We start from the raw sequence: 16,264 nt of genomic DNA, 5'->3' as shown, positions 1-16,264 counted from the left end.
CTTAAAATCTCTCATCGTTGCTGTAATATTTGTGCAACTTCACTGAGGTTACTGATAGTCAGAGCACTAGTGCAGACTGACTGATTTTTTCCCCACCCATCTCGTCTATCTCCGCGCTGAGCAGCATTATATGACATGGTGGTGAAAATGCCAGCATCCAGCACACACGAGCATTCTCACTGTCACTAGCAGTGGTAAAACAGCACTGCTGCTACCACAATGAATGTTAAGAGATATGAGAAAAATAAAAAGGTTGGCATAAAGTAGGCAAAGGCTGAGATTTTTCAAAGATGCCTAAAGGATATGGTCAAACAATTAATTGGAACTGGGCATCCAAATCTCCTAGGCAGCTTTGAAAATCACAGGGGCAGCCTTTTTTACTTGAAGAAGTAAAATATACTCAAGCAATAATGGGCAAAAGGAAGGGCATTTCCTAGTCGTTAACTGACTGGCTGGAAGAGTTGAGGGAGTAATTGTTTTTATAAACCCAATAGAACACTTCTGTTGCATCTTTATATGAATGTTGTTCTCTGTATTGAGTCTCTACTCCACCTTTTTGTTTGTAATACCTACCTTTTCCTAACAATTAACATTAGGCCATGTCTACACTTACCCCCGGGGATCAATGCTGCTGTGATTGATGCAGCAGGGTTCAATTTAGCAGGTCTAGTGAAGATCCACTACATCGACTACAAAGCACTCTCCAATCAACTCCGATACTCCACCGGAACAAGAGGAGTAAGGTAATTCTTTCTCGGGAGAGCCTCTCCCATAAACGCGTGGTGTAGACACCACAGTAAGTCAGCCTAAGCTACTTTGACTCAAGCTACGTTATTCACAAAGCTAGAGTAGCATAACTTAGGTCGACTAACCCCAGTAGTGTAGACCAGGCCTTAGATTCAGTAACTGGCAAAGCAGGACATTGTTTTGAATGATTTAGTATATTTATAAAATTAGGATGCAGATGCTTTCCAATCTGACTGTCAAATGACTGGATAGGATGCCCATAGCATCCAGAAGGTTAAATCAATTTCTAATGACATTTTGCACCAGGATTGTCTGTATCTTGAAGTTTCCAGTCACTTCCTCTGTGTATTCACAGTATGCACACAATAGAAACTTTTAAAACTCTACAGCAGTTAGCTTTTTGTTATAAGAATACTGTAAATGATTCCTGTAAATGAATAAACTTCATTCATGGAACTGAATAGGTTGGGGATGATGGCTGCATATTAAACTCTTATTGACTGTTCTATATAACATAGAAATCAGTGTATTTTCAGCGTTACGTCATGATATAAAACCATCCATAATCTTCATGACATACGCCAACTTTTTAAAATTGGGTGCTTGAATCTGGTGCCCACAGGTCAAGAAGAATATTGATAGATGGGAGAGGGTTCATAAAAGAGCCACAAGAATGATTAATCTATTTAGCTGAACAAAGACAGTTAAGGGGTGACTTGATACAGTCTGTACATATCTACATGGAGAATAAATATAATGGACCAATGGGTGGAAGTTGAAGCTAGACAAATTCAGATTGGAAATAAGGGGTACATTTTTGACATTGGGGGTAATTAACCCATTGGTAATTCACCGAGGATCATGATGGATTCTTCATCACTGACAACTTTTAAATCAAGATTGGATATTGTTCTAAAAAATCTGCTCTATGAACTATTTTGGGGAAATTTTTTGGCCTGTGTTATACCGGAGGTCAGATTGGATATCACAGTGGTCCCTCTGGTCTTAGAATCTGTGAATCTATGAATCTTTATTTATCACCCTGAATCCCCTCTGAAAATCAGGCCACTGATTTAGGTGCCCAACTATTGATTTAGATGCCTAACTGCCAGCACCCAAATTTGGTCAATAAGGTTTAAATTTTCAAATTCCAAATATCATTGCGTTAAAGATCATTACAGCAATTGGCTGTATGTGCATAAATAAATGATAAATGATGGCTAAGTTTAGGCGAACAATTTCGCATTATTTTTGGGATGCCATGTTTTCATAACTTTTCTATTAACCTTTTCCAGCATTATAATTATAGAACAATTTTTCTTTTTCTAAAACAAAAGAAAAATCTAAAGTATTTCATGATTTAAAAAAAAAACGAAGAGAAATGATTGACTTTGGTCACTTAAGAGTGTAACATCTGAACAAGAAAGGTTTCAATATTTAAGTGGTCAAGTTAAAAAGAGGAAATAGTTGAGACTTGTTTGTTTATTCCTGTACTCAATTCGGAGCTCCCTGGTATGGATTTATGAAGCCTATGCAGGATATGAGGGCAAGTTTTCTTTAACTGCATCTTGTTTAACTTGAGAATTTAAATTGCTAACCCTTTTCTAGAATGGTTATTATAGATCTTACACAATTATATGAATAAGCTGTCCTTTCCCTAAATTGTCTTTGTGTATGTTTTCAATTACATTAAGTTATACATGAATTTCTTATTACATGAAAAATATTACCTACATTATGGCTCAAGTGTTCAAAATGCACATGCAAAAGCATGCTTTTGAAAATTTGGCATGTATGCCATGGATGGAAAAAACTGTATCAGGGTAAACGTAAAGTAATCTATTAATTGGTCTATGGATATAAAGTCCAGGTCTGTATCATGCTGGATTGATATTTTTTTTCATTTGAGCTCTAAAATGTTTTTTAAACAAGTGCCTCTAATAACCAGATGGTTCCCTGTTGCCTATGTATGTAAATGGTCTCATACATATAAATGATTTCAGCTAACATCATCAGTAATTTACTCCTATGGCTTGGCTTGCATTCAGTATTCTGTATTTCACCTGCAACAGTTTAAAAACATATCAAAACACCTAAAACTAAGCAAGGAGTTGTATATATACACTGGACTTGCTTAGGTGATTATGATGTTGTCAGCTGTGAAAAGGGAAAGATGGAATCCTGAACTCAAAATTATGCAGGAAAGTCATTTTCAAATATTTGATTTGAAAATTTATCTATCTGTAATTTATTTACTTTAATTACTACTATGTGCACAGCTCCATGGCATGTTGGCACATGACACAGAATACAACACAAAAGACAGTGGCAAAAACCCAATTCAATCATAATCAATAACCCATTAGTGGTATACAGCCAGTGAAATTTGTGATCAATAAGGTGTGCTTTACCCCATTCTCTGAAGCATTCTGATTCAGGAAAACACTTACAGCTGTGCTAAATTTAAGCACTTTTTATGTGTTCCCATTATATTAGGCATGGACTTAATGAATGGATTTGGAGACTGAGGCCAGAAGGGCCCCATCATGATCAGTAAGTCTGACCTCCTGCATTACGCAAGCCATAGAATTTCACTCAGTAATTCCTGTCTCAAACCCAAATTTTGCTTGTAGTACAAGGTATCTTTTAGTAAACATCTACTCTTGATTTAATGACTTCAAATGATGGACAATCCATCACTTCAGTTGATAAATTATTCCAGTGGTAAATTAACCACACTGTTAAAAATCGGCAGCTTAATCAGAAGTTTAACAGTTTTATTGAATTGGGGTCAAGAGTAGGCTTCATCATTTATTGAGCTCTACAGCCTGAAATGTAGTGTTCTTTTTTTAAGTCAAGAAGGGCTTGTATTTATTGAACATTACAAAACTCTAACACAAAAAAACCAAGAGCCTGGTGTTGAAAGCAGCCTGCAGCTTCCTGCAAGACAGAACCCTGACTTCCAAAATGGAGGATAATCATTGGTCTTTGGAGCCACACTTCAAATCCTTACACAACACTAGCAGACAATCTACACAGGAGACTGTAATGGCTTCTACCAGCCCTTTGAGGACTCAACAGGGAAGTCTTTTGTGCCAGAACCACCAATATCCCTTGTTCCTAAAGGAAGATAGGAAAAGGAAGCAAGCAGCCAGGGTTAACAGGGCACACCCACCCTCTGGCCTGGTTATGGGAGGAGGGAGTGCAGCTGTGGTTGAATCAGAGCCAACTTAGGGAAAGCAGGTATGTGATATATAGTCTGTTCTTGCTCATTTAAGTAATACAACATACGTAATATGGCATTCCACAGGTTGTTCACAGGCTCTCCTTAGAGAGGAAGGATTGCCCAGTGGTTAGGGTTCCAGCTCTAGATTTGGGATATATATTTTTAAGTCACAGCTCCACCACCGAGTGCCTGTATGACCTTGGCGAAGTCCCTTAAGGCTATATCCACAAAGGGACTCTCAGAAGCCAACAAGCTGAGCAGGGATCTTCCTAAGCCAGCAGGAAATGCTGAGGACAGGAGAGGAGCAGGGCCTAGGTCCTGCCCCTCAAAGATAATTAGGTACCTAACATTGAACTGGAGAGAGGTGCCTATTTCTGCTTTGGATTCACCCTCTCCTGGAATTAAGTGCCTAAGCCAGGTCAGTCCTTTCTCATGAAAAAACGATGTGTTTTCAAATACCTGCTCTCTCTGATTTGGAGTAGATCCTTAAATTTAGTATTCCACGTGAGAACCCTGAACACCAGTCTATTGTATTAGGGGGCAGGTCTCTCTGTCTCTTCTGTTGAAGCTATTCTACACTATAAAACCTTAGTGGAGCAGTAAGGGGAAACGTTTTTATTTCAAGTTTATTTAGGATTTGATAAACTAGAAACCCAGCAGGGGAATTTTGTCTTACACCCTTTTGGGCTGTTTGGAGTTCTTAAAGGGACATGCTAGATGGGAAACTGAGGCAGGGAATGCCTGCAGCACCACACTAGGTCAACATGGAGTGCTACAGGGCAAGCATGCCCCATAACAGCCATCTATGAACAATATGCATGAAGAGAAGAATAAGAAGAGTCTAGATGGTTAAGAGGACAATATTGTGACAGTATAGTCTTTCAGATTTTCAGTAAGACATTCTGACATGCTATAGTAGTTCCATGTATATTAACATGAATGCATATTATATGAAGTGAGCTGTAGAAAGCTTATGCTCAAATAAATTTGTTGGTCTCTAAAGTGCCACAAGTACTCCTTTTCTTTTTGTGAATACAGACTAACACGGCTGCTACTCTGAAACCTTACACTGTAATGTATTTTTCTTACTATTTTTACCAGTACTTAGTAACTGTCTTTTTTTCTGATATGGGTTACAAAGTGATCTGAAGACTTTTATTTGACAAATAGCAATTTTTTTCTTTACAATTATTATTTTCTGTCCAATATTGGGCCAGAACCTTGTCTGCTGTAAATCAGCTCCATTGACTTTAATGGAGCTACATTTATTTACACCAGCGAGGATTTGGCCAATCGGCTTTACTATTTGTCATTAATCAATAAGATTTTATTGACTGTAACTGAAAATAAATAAAATGAAGGGAGAAAAAGGTCTATACTGAGAAGTTATACAGTTGTGTCAGTGTCTGCACAAGTACATGGTGGGTAATATCCCACTCACTTTGCTGATACAAATAATCCCATTGACTTTGGTGAAACTAATAGCTCAGATTTAGTCCTTCATGTTCAGACTGCATGATGCCAATTAAGGCAAGATAAAAGAACACGGAATATTCAGGAACAGAAGGTTCTAACTGGCTAAATGATTCAATGAGTCATACAATTTAATGAAAAAGGTATTTTTACCAAATCCTATGCAGTAACTTCTGTTTTCTAGAAGCTGCTCTTGCATGCACTAAATAATGGACAAGTATATCTCCAGACTGTTTTTAAAACAATTAGTCTTAAAATGGCCAGATTTAGTATCTTTCTATGGTACACACTGCTTGTAGCACTTTTTGATCACATTATTATACCCATGCTTGTTAACAATACCTGGGATTGCCTTACTGCACTACAGAAAAAGGAACTGAATTAACTTCTCCTTTAGGGGCTTTACAAGTGTGATGCAAGTTAGTTCTATGAACTAATCAGCTGAAAGAAAATAAAACATCAACAAAAACCTGATTCGAAGTGAATTTCTTTAGCTGTTAAACTAAGCCCATAATGACAATGAATGCTACAGCACTATCCTGATGAATGGCCATCTCTTTTAGTTGCTATATGTCAACATTTGCTATGTGTTAATTGTCATGTTTATGTCAATATGCATAGACAAATTCTACACTGATTTCCTCCCTGGGCCAAACCTAGAGCATTTTACTCCCAGCAGAAGTCAATGGAATTAGTTGCGTGCCTAAAGGGAGAAGGATTTGTCCCCCTGGTAAATCTGACTGAAGTCAAAATGTAAGTCAGGGCAGAAGTGAGCCCATATTGTCCCAGAAATATAGAATTATTTTTAGGGCCCTTGGCTACTGTCTAGAACTGATCCTGCTCTCACTGAATTCCATGGTAACAGTATCAGGCCATCTATTTAATAAAAGTCTAACTAAAATACCTTAGCTTCCATCTGAATTCTTTAGAAAACACTTAGTTACTGATGATACCTATACTTAGAGCTAATTATATAACTTGTGCTATTTCAGTTTGGAGAGCAGAACTAACACGAATCTCCAAAATATAAGGGAAGTATTACTTTGGGGCACTGAGAGGGTTAGGAGAAAAGACATAATTTTGTGAATTCAAAGTAAAATATGCTTACAAGGTTACTCTAGGCCAAACATATTTTAAAAAAATGTAACTTCCTTAAATGTGCTAGAAATAATTGCTTGCAGTGTTGAAGCCATGTTGGTACCAGGATATGAGATAGAAAAGATGGATGTGATATCTTTTACTGGAGCAACTTCAGGTGAGAAGAAGAGTTCTGCAGAGCTCAAAATGTTTCTTTCATCAACAGAAGTTGGTCCAATAAGAGGTATTACTTCACCCACCTTATCTCTTTCAAAATAAGTGTAGATTACTAAAACTAAATTAAAACAAAACCTAAATTACTTTTCACTCTGATATTCATTGTTGTAGGAAGTGTTGTTGTAGCCATGTTTGCTCCCAGGATATCAGAGGTAAGGTGGGGGACCAACTTCTGTTGGCAGAGCCATCTCTTGGGTAGGGTGAATTGGGGCGACTGCCCTGGGTCCTGCCCTTTGTTCCGCATCCTAACTGATGTACAATCAGGATGCCATTTGCCACTAGGAGTTGGGCGGCGAGGTGAGCGGGGTGAGGAGGCGAACGGGGAAGTGAGCAGCAGGCAGGCAGGTGGGAAGGGGTGAGGAGGCAGGAAGATGGGCAGACGGTGAGGAGGAGAGAGGTGGTGGGGAGGACACGCTGAAGACTAGCAGGGAGGCAAGCAGTGGGACGATGAGGAGACTAGCGGGGAGGCAAGCAGTGGGCAAGCATGTGAGGAGGTGAGTGGCAGGCAGGCAGGCTGGAGGGGGTGAGGAGGCAGGCGGGAGGAAGACGCTGAGGAGGAGAGCAGTGGGCGGGGGTGCTGGATGGACGATGAGGAGATAAGCAGGGAGGCAAGCAGTGGGCAGGCACATGAGGAGGTGAGCGGCAGGTGAGCAGTGAAGAGAGCAGAGTTTGGGCGGACGAGGGGGGCGCGCTGGGTGGACAGCGAAGAGACTAGAGGGGAGGCGAGCGGCGGGCAGATGGATGGACAGCAAGGAGGAGAGCAGTGGGCAGGAGTGTGGGGATGGGTGTGAAGAGGTGAGTGGTGACCGGGTGGGTGGGCATGCCAGGTGGACGGCGAGGAGACTAGCAGGGAAGCAAGTGGTGGGCGGACAGCGAGGAGGAGAGTGCAGGTGGGCTGGGGGGGATGGGGTGAGGAGGCGAGCAGCAGTCGGGTGGGTGGGTGCGCCGGGTGGACGGCGAGGAGACTAGTGGGGAGGCTGATTTGTCCCAGGCCCCACACCACCCTAGGGATGGCCCTCTCTGTTGGTGAGGGGGACGAGCACAGAGCTCTTCTTCATGGAATTGGCCACCCAAATACCCCCAGAGAACCTGCTTCAATACAGAGGCTAAGCCTCTTGCAACTGCATGCCCCTAGTTGACACCTACCCCCCTCACTGGAACCCATTAGGGGTATCATCAACCTACAACCCATACTTGATGGGGACTCCATACAGAAAAAAATATTTCCTGAACTCCCTCTTCTGGCCTTCAAACAACACCCCAACCTCTCCAAGTTCATCATCAGAAGCAAGCTGCCGACAGACCAGGACACACCAACTCAAAGCAGCACCAGACCCTGCCAGAACAGATGCAAAACCTGCAGATGTATTGCCACTGCTACAATTATCAATACACCTTTCAAGATCCATGACCCTACATATGCCTATCAGAACATGTGATGCACTAACTGCCTCAGTAACTACTATATGGGTGAAACCAGACAATCACTATGCTGTCGAATGAACTCAAACAGGAAAATGATAAATGACAAAAACACCATATCATCTGTGGGTGAACACTTTTCACAAAGCGATCACTCTGTATCTGACCTCTCAGTCCTCATCCTCAAAGGAAACCTGTACAACACTTACAAAAGATGAGCCTGGGATCTTAAATTCATAACTTTGCTATACACTAAAAATCATGATCTTTATAAAGAGACTGGATTTATGGATTTATGGCTTATTGCAACAATCTGTAACCAATTAACCCCCTTTTTTGTCCTACGACTGCAGGGATGTTATCTTGAACAGAAGTTGGTCCAATAAAAGATATTACCTCAACCACCTTGTCTCTCTTTTCACTCTGACACTTTCTAAATCCAGAAAATAAAGCCAATTACTTAGTCACTATTCATAGTTTATTTCTTCAGGTATTTAATGGATTGACACAATTCCATAATATTTGGCTAGATTGTGACTCAGCCAATATAACCATGCAAAGGAGTAAAAGGAGTTTAAGACTCCCCTTACATAGTTATGTGTGTACCTAAATCACACATAAAGAGTAAGTGGGACTACTGACCCACTTAGCTCTTCCCTGACTCCACTCACCCTACTTACTGGGGAGAGTAGCTGAGCCTGTGCAGGGGTGAGTTATAATAACAATTTACCTTTGTGAATGAAGTTATTCACGCATGTATGTCTTTTCAGGATTAGTACCTAATGGCAGGTCTACACTTCCAGCGCTGCATCGGTGCAGCTGCACTGAGACAGCTGTACTGCTGTAGCACTTAAGATGTTTCTACACCAATGGGCGAGGTTCTCCTATCAGTGTAGTTAATCCATCTCTACCACACTGTCTACACCGGGGATTAGGTTGGTATAACTATGTCGCTCAGGGGTGTGGGTTTTTCACTGGATCTTGAGTTGTTGGAAGGATGTAAAATAATTTAATTCAAAAAGATCATCTATGATATTACCACAGCCTGCATTCCATTTCTTGAAAAATGACTGACCATAATGAAGTGGGGTTTAAAAATTGTTTCAGTGTCTATGGGAAGCAATGGCACCTTTTAAAACTTAATATCCACCTACCATTGTATTTTTCTATGAGCTTTTAGCCAGCTGGGTTTATTTTGTAGATTGTACATTATACCTAGCATACAGTGAAGCCTGCTTGCCCAATAATAGCTTCAAAAGTTCAGTAACATAATGCCACCTTTTAGATATGAGGATATCCAGTTTCATTCTGATCAAGCTGGGTTGTTTATGACTCCAAAGAAAGAGAAGAAAAGGACACAAACACTGGGAGCTGGTGAAAAAACAAAAAAAGAGCTAAACAAATGACAGTGAATGATTTGGAAGAGAAATAAAACATGGCAACATATTCATATTTAGCACATTATTTCTACCTAGAAAGAAGTAACATGTTCCATTTTTTAGCTTTTGCAACTTATCTATCAGGTGTGTGCAATTTAGTTTATATAAATCAACAATTTTATAGAAATGGAAAGAATCATATGTTATTTTCAGCCTATTGCCTAGAGACACCTGCCGAGGTCATAGTTATTTGCAGCCTAGTACTAGCCTTTTATCAATCTATCTTCAACAGTATTCACGAAATGTGAGTCCTCTGTACTACCCGTGGTATTTATATCCTGTTATGAAAGCATGCATGAGCTCAGACATGTTTGACACATGAACACTACATAGTTTGTGATCTTGGCATTTAGAGTTCAAGGTTAATAATTCAAGGTATTAAAGATCATTGTAACTGAACATCAATTTATCATGAAAATGTAATAAGTATGATCTTCCTAATACAAACAGTTGAAAGCTTGCAACATGTTGCATGCTTGTCATTATTGCTTCTCTATTAGATACTGACTAGTTGGGAAGTTTTAAAATCTCTGTTGTCTTTAAATCTGACCAATCCACATTCCAGAATGCAGACCTCCCAATGGGACACTGCTTCACAAAAAACACCGGTTTCAGAGTAGCAGCCGTGTTAGTCTGTATTCGCAAAAAGAAAAGGAGTACTTGTGGCACCTTAGAGACTAACAAATTTATTAGAGCATAAGCTTTCGTGAGCTACAGCTCACTTCATCGGATGCATCCGATGAAGTGAGCTGTAGCTCACGAAAGCTTATGCTCTAATAAATTTGTTAGTCTCTAAGGTGCCACAAGTACTCCTTTTCTTTTTACAAAAAACACCCTGACCCTTTTATTCTTGGCCTTTTCTCTCTTAGGGCATGTCTGAACTGCCCCACAGTTCAGGCTATGGGTGTGTGAATAGCAGTGCACAGAAAAGTGCTGCTCTATAACTCCCCTGTGTGAACATTGTGGACACAAACTTGAAGATCCCTAGTTCACACTAATGTGTCCTGTTTGAGTAGAAAAGGAGTACTTGTGGCACCTTAGAGACTATTTATTTATTTCCCCCCTCCCCACCGTTCCTCAAACGTTCTTGACAACTGCTGGAAATGGCCCACCTTGATTATCACTACTAAAGGTTTTCTTCCTCCCCCCTCCCTCCTGCTGGTAATAGCTCATCTTAAGTGATCACTCTCCTTACAGTGTGTATGATAACACCCATTGTTTCATGTTCTCTGTATATATAAATCTCCCCACTGTATTTTCCACTAAATGCATCCGATGAAGTGAGTTGTAGCTCATGAAAGCTTATGCTCAAATAAATTTGTTAGTCTCTAAGGTGCCACAAGTACTCCGTTTCTTTTTGCGAATACAGACTAACACGGCTGCTACTCTGAAACCTGTGTGAATAAGACTACATTAGGGTGAACTAGGAACCTTTTAGTTCATGCTTGCAGCGTCCACATGGGAACGTAGAGTGCAGCACATCAGAGTGCACTGCTATTCACACCCCAGGAGTCTGAACTCAGGGTAGTGTAGACATGTCCTTAGTCTTTTCCCTTAATAATCCAAAGTCCCTTCTCTGTTTATGCAATTCTCTGTCATGTCTCCTATGAAAGTGTAAGGGATGAATACAACAGATATGCCTTGAATGATAAATAAATACTGATTCCTTCTAGCCTGCAAAAATAAAAAAGTATCCACCTCTATTTATCCTAAAATAGGATCCAACTAGGAAGTAAAGATAATAAGAAAATGTTCACTTCATGTGAGACACTTTGTCTAAGGACCCAAAGAGCAGCCAGGGTCTAGAGCTCCTTTCCACAAGAACAGAAACTAAAACAGCTAAATGAGAGTATTGTTAATCACCTAGGCAAGAATCTCTCTCATAATGTGTATATGCATAAAATCTCTTTCTCCCTCCCAACCTACCTAAAAAAACTCTAAGGCTATGTCTACACTAGCAAGCTTACAGCGGTACAGCTGTACCAATGTACCAGCTGTGCCACTGTAAGATCGCTTGTGCAGTTGCTATATGCTGAAGGGAGAGAGCTTTCCCATCAACATAATAAAACCACCCTAAACAAGCTCTCCCACTGACATAGCGCTGTGCATGCTACCACTTATGCTGGCAAAACTTGCGTTGCTCAGAAGGGTGTTTTTTCACACCCCGAGCAACGTAAGTTTTGCCAACATAAGTGGAAGTATAGATTGGCCTAAATTACCAAGCAAGAGTGTCACCCTGCTTTCCTATGCAAAGTGACCCATTGCATATTGTGAATGGATCAAGAGATAGATGGGGAAGCTGCAAGTGAAGCAAACTAGCAATCACTGGCTGTAAGACAGAAGGTCTAATAGGGCAAACTGCCATTACCCGAAAAAAATCCAAGCCACATGTTTTCACTCTGAATTATAAACTATACATTGTTTTCCTTGTAAATCAACTATATCATGGACAATCTGTTTTTTGCCTCAAATCAGAAGCTGCTCATTTGTTTGCTTTGTGATTCAGATCTACATCCTTCCATATTTGGATAATGTCTCTTGTTCTATTTTAAGTCCTAAATAATGTGAAATGCTATATACAATCAAAGAATGTAGGGAGTATAGTTTTCATATGTAGAGGATTATACAGAATTTTGTTGATTTTCACTGTAAATAACTGTTGCACTATAGAAGTAATAGGAATTGTCTAGTACAAGGAAGAAGGAATGTTGAAAGACATAAACCAAGGTCTGTAATGGGTTAGACTCTCCCCCGCATCTGGGATGCCACCTGATGAGCTGCGGTCCCACTCAGCCCTCCGGCCCTGCTAGACTGGGTTTCCCTTGCACTGGGTTGCTGTGCCAGGCTCTCAAGCCCCTTTCCAGCACACACTCAGGCAAGACCACACCCAGCTGCAGACACAGACTGCAGTCAGATTTGTGTGAGAGGATTCACCCAGCACTCACGTGTACAACCCTTGTGGATAAGTAAACCCCAGATAATATTGTCCTGCGCTGTATAGAAACATTCACAGTGCAAGCTCATAAAAATTCACCCTCTCCCTCAATGTGGAGAGAGATACACAGAACTTCTTGTCCGCCCCCCTCCCGACAGTTAGAATTTGCACAAACTGGGTCTAATAATAAACATAAGATGGGAGTGCTGGTAGCGTAGGGCCTGAGGAGGGAGTCTATATAGCCAGATCACTTGCTTGACACCTGCTGGACAAAATTGTCTTGTTGACAATTTTCCACAACTTTGACAAGATCATTCATATAATGCAAGAGAAATAGCAAATTCCAACACTCCAGCAAATGGTAACTTGACGTTAACTTTTCAGATGGTTCCAGCAAAAGCAAAGATCACTGCCTAAAAACACCACAAATCATGGATTTCTCTCAAGTTATTATTAAAGTCAGATAATAGTCTTTAGTCTTGCTATAAAAAGCATTAAGCCTAAGAAAATGCTTAGAGAAACCCCCTAGAATAAAATATATTTTCAGTATTCTAGAGTATTAAAGAGAGCAATACTTATCAGCTCACATTTACACAGATTCTGTGATGACTATTAAAAAATAAAGCACAAAAGTTAGATGTCAGATATGCTTAGAACCTCTTTTCTTTGATTTTTTTGGAATGAGTCAGAATGATTTCTTTTTATGTAAACCTTCAAGTATCTAGGAAACAATGCATTTGCAGAATGTGAGAGAAATAATGCATCACTAATATGTAATTTCTACATATTTCATTTACACATGGGATTTCTGAACTTGTTCTTGAACTGAAGGATAGTCCAGCAGAATCAGTAAATTGAGATCTTAGGAGCTAACAGAGTTTGTCAAATCCTCTCCACAACAGCTAATCTTGTGACAGCCATGTGCTTCAGAAAGCTGCAGATGTCTGCACCTGGACAACACTTGACAAAGTGTTCTAACATACCAGACCTTGGGAATGAATAGAGGTAGCCAGGCTCAGAAAGTTAGAAAAAAAAATTAAAATATCACCAAAAAAGTAAGGGACAAAAAATGTTGTCCGTACACACATGACAGAAAAAAACAATGGACAAGTGTTTTCAAAACATTAAAGGTAACAGAAACATTTTAGAAGAAGTTGGTGTAAATACATAAATTTGGCTAGAGAATCATTAAATAGTTGACAAAGGAGCTGTGATAAAAGATAAAGGACACAGTGTCTGACAAACCAGAGGGGGAAATACAGCCTGTCCCACAGTCCCACATTTTCAGCTATGCGTGCTATGATTACAATTATAAACAATAGATAATGTGTCAGTATACAGGAAAACAAACAATAGGTCTTTTTCAGAAACTATCTGTAGGAAGAACATACACATTAGTCAACAATAGAGCTGGAATAACCCCTTGCATTCTTTCCACTAATGATACTTCAGAGCGCAGTAGAAAGAATGTTTTTGTTCTTTTTTTCTAGTATGCATTCATTTTCTTTTTCTTTCTTTCTTTCTTTCTTTCTTTCTTTCTTTCTTTCTTTCTTTCTTTCTTTCTTTCTTTCAGTATGATGTGGAATTTTTCTGAGCTTGCACCTGGTCTGACCAATAAACAGCTGGGTTCTGAGGATCCCCATTATTTTATTCACTCTAACCTCTACCCCTTCTTCAGATAGCTGCAACTACTGTGCTTACTCTGATTAGAAAGGGAACTTTGTGACCTCTATTGCTAGTGTCAGTAGGAAATCAGACAGCACAAAGCACTTGAAGTAATATGTTGTTTCACCAGTCAAAGAAGTGAAGGACTCTCAGTTACACCTGAGCACAGGAACACCATCTTGCAGTTCTATTTCCAAGCCACTGGCCTCATCATCTACACGTACAGGCCATTTAACTGTGTAAATGAACCTATACTTGAATTAGCCTTTTCTGAAAACTTTAAAAGTGCAAGTGAAGTTAAGAGATAATGCTCACCAAGGACCATACAAGACAATAAATTATTTTTGTGGTTAATTAAATGTTAAAGCATTTGGTATCCACAGAAGCTCTTTATTGTGAATAAACTCCAGCATAGTGAACATTATTCCTTTTCTGCAGAACAAAGGAAATTCAACAAACCATAAGAGAAAAAAAAGGAAACAATGTTTTTCTTGCTTTGTGAGAGTCTGAAAGTTCTGATGCTTTCTAGGGCTTTCCATTTTAGGCTTAGAAAATCTGCTCAGGGCTGGTTCAGATAGAAAAATAATTGCTTGTTGCTGGGGCTAAAAAGCAGAGAGGGGTGAATTGGTGTAGTTAAAATAAGAACCAACCTGAACAGTTGCCCAAAGTTTGAGGCAAACTCAGAATTAATCTCTTTTGAGATCTGAAACAGTTTTATTATCTTTTGTCAGGTTTAAACTTTTGTAGAACTGGAAGTGCTAAAATGCCACAAGAAAGGCTGCTCTTGCAGGTTTTCTGCCTATCTGGAAGCAGAATGTTGTAGAAATCTTGTGAAAGACCCTTTCCCCTCCAAGATTCCCAGCCTAATTCTGGAGACTCAAGGAATACATGTAAACTTTGAATAAGAATTCAAATTCTGGGATAAATTATCCAAACCAAAAGTGAACTTGGATACTTTTGAATTGCGCCATCGCAGGTAAAAACTGAGTCACTTCAAGGGAGAAGATATGCGCCACTTGATTAAGAACTTCATGTTTGGGAGAAGATGTTTGATTTTTTGGCTGTGACTGTCTAAAATCCTTCCCTTATAGTGTAAGAATTTAATTCCAATGTGACTACAATGAAAACTTTATTATTTACAGAATAATTTTAGAGCATTCTAAAAGTGTAACTACTACTGAGGGCTGGTGGACACAAAAAGTGCATTATGCTGCTTTCATCCACATTCTTAACCAAGCACATATAAGTGGATAAAATTACAGGGTTGAATGCCTTTAAAGCAGGGGTGTTCGGTTACTCAGAGAAAGTGAGAACTACAATTAGTTCATTTGCAGAAAATAATTATAGTGTTTCATTTGGTAGCAAAAAGGTTGCAAAATTGTTTAAATGTTCTCTCACACTCATAATTTTCTGAAAAATTCTCCCTTTTATTCTATGTTAATTATTTATTTAGATTTTGGACTTTAAAATAATTCCACACCAAAATGGGTAGAGCTCCAAAACTCTGAGCAACTCTGTCAGACATGCAAAACCATAATAGTACAGAAATTAAAACAAAATCACTGAAAACAGCAGCATTTCTCCTTCCCTTCACCCTACAAACTTAATCTAATCACCATTCAACAGACTAATATGACTAAAATCCCCACGCAGCCACCACACATTCTCACCAGAGGAACTCCTACTCTCAATTTCCTCCACCCCCACCAAATTTGCAGAGCATCTGAGGGTATGTCTACAGTGCACTTAAACACCTGCAGCTGGCCTGTGTCAGCTGAGTTGGGCTTCCGGAGCTCAGGTTGCAGGGATGTAAAATTGTGGCATAGAGGTTTGGTTTCAGGCTGGAGCCCAACTCTGGGACCCAGCAAGAGTCTCTTCCCTAGGTGTTGAATAGGTCCCTCACTTGATATATAATTATTAATAATAACTGTTTATGTTAAATGTATAACGCTGCAGTGGAAATCTCAAGTTTTCCATTTCTTGGGGCAGGTGGGGCCCAAGGAGGAAAGGCAGTGGTTGGGAGGAAATGGCTTTGGAGTGATA

At 39.7% G+C, this 16,264-nt stretch overlaps 1 protein-coding gene across 5 annotated transcripts in view; it reads right to left on the bottom strand.

The window, feature by feature from the left end:
* PACRG (parkin coregulated) overlaps positions 1-16,264 on the bottom strand; it is a 507,299-nt gene that overhangs the window by 66,311 nt on the left and 424,724 nt on the right. The window lies entirely within an intron of this gene.

This window comes from Dermochelys coriacea, chromosome 3, assembly GCF_009764565.3.
Source record: "Dermochelys coriacea isolate rDerCor1 chromosome 3, rDerCor1.pri.v4, whole genome shotgun sequence".
Lineage (NCBI taxonomy): Eukaryota > Metazoa > Chordata > Testudines > Dermochelyidae > Dermochelys > Dermochelys coriacea.
The sequence above is the reverse complement of the archived record's forward strand: the minus strand, read 5'-3'. Positions and strand labels throughout refer to the sequence as shown.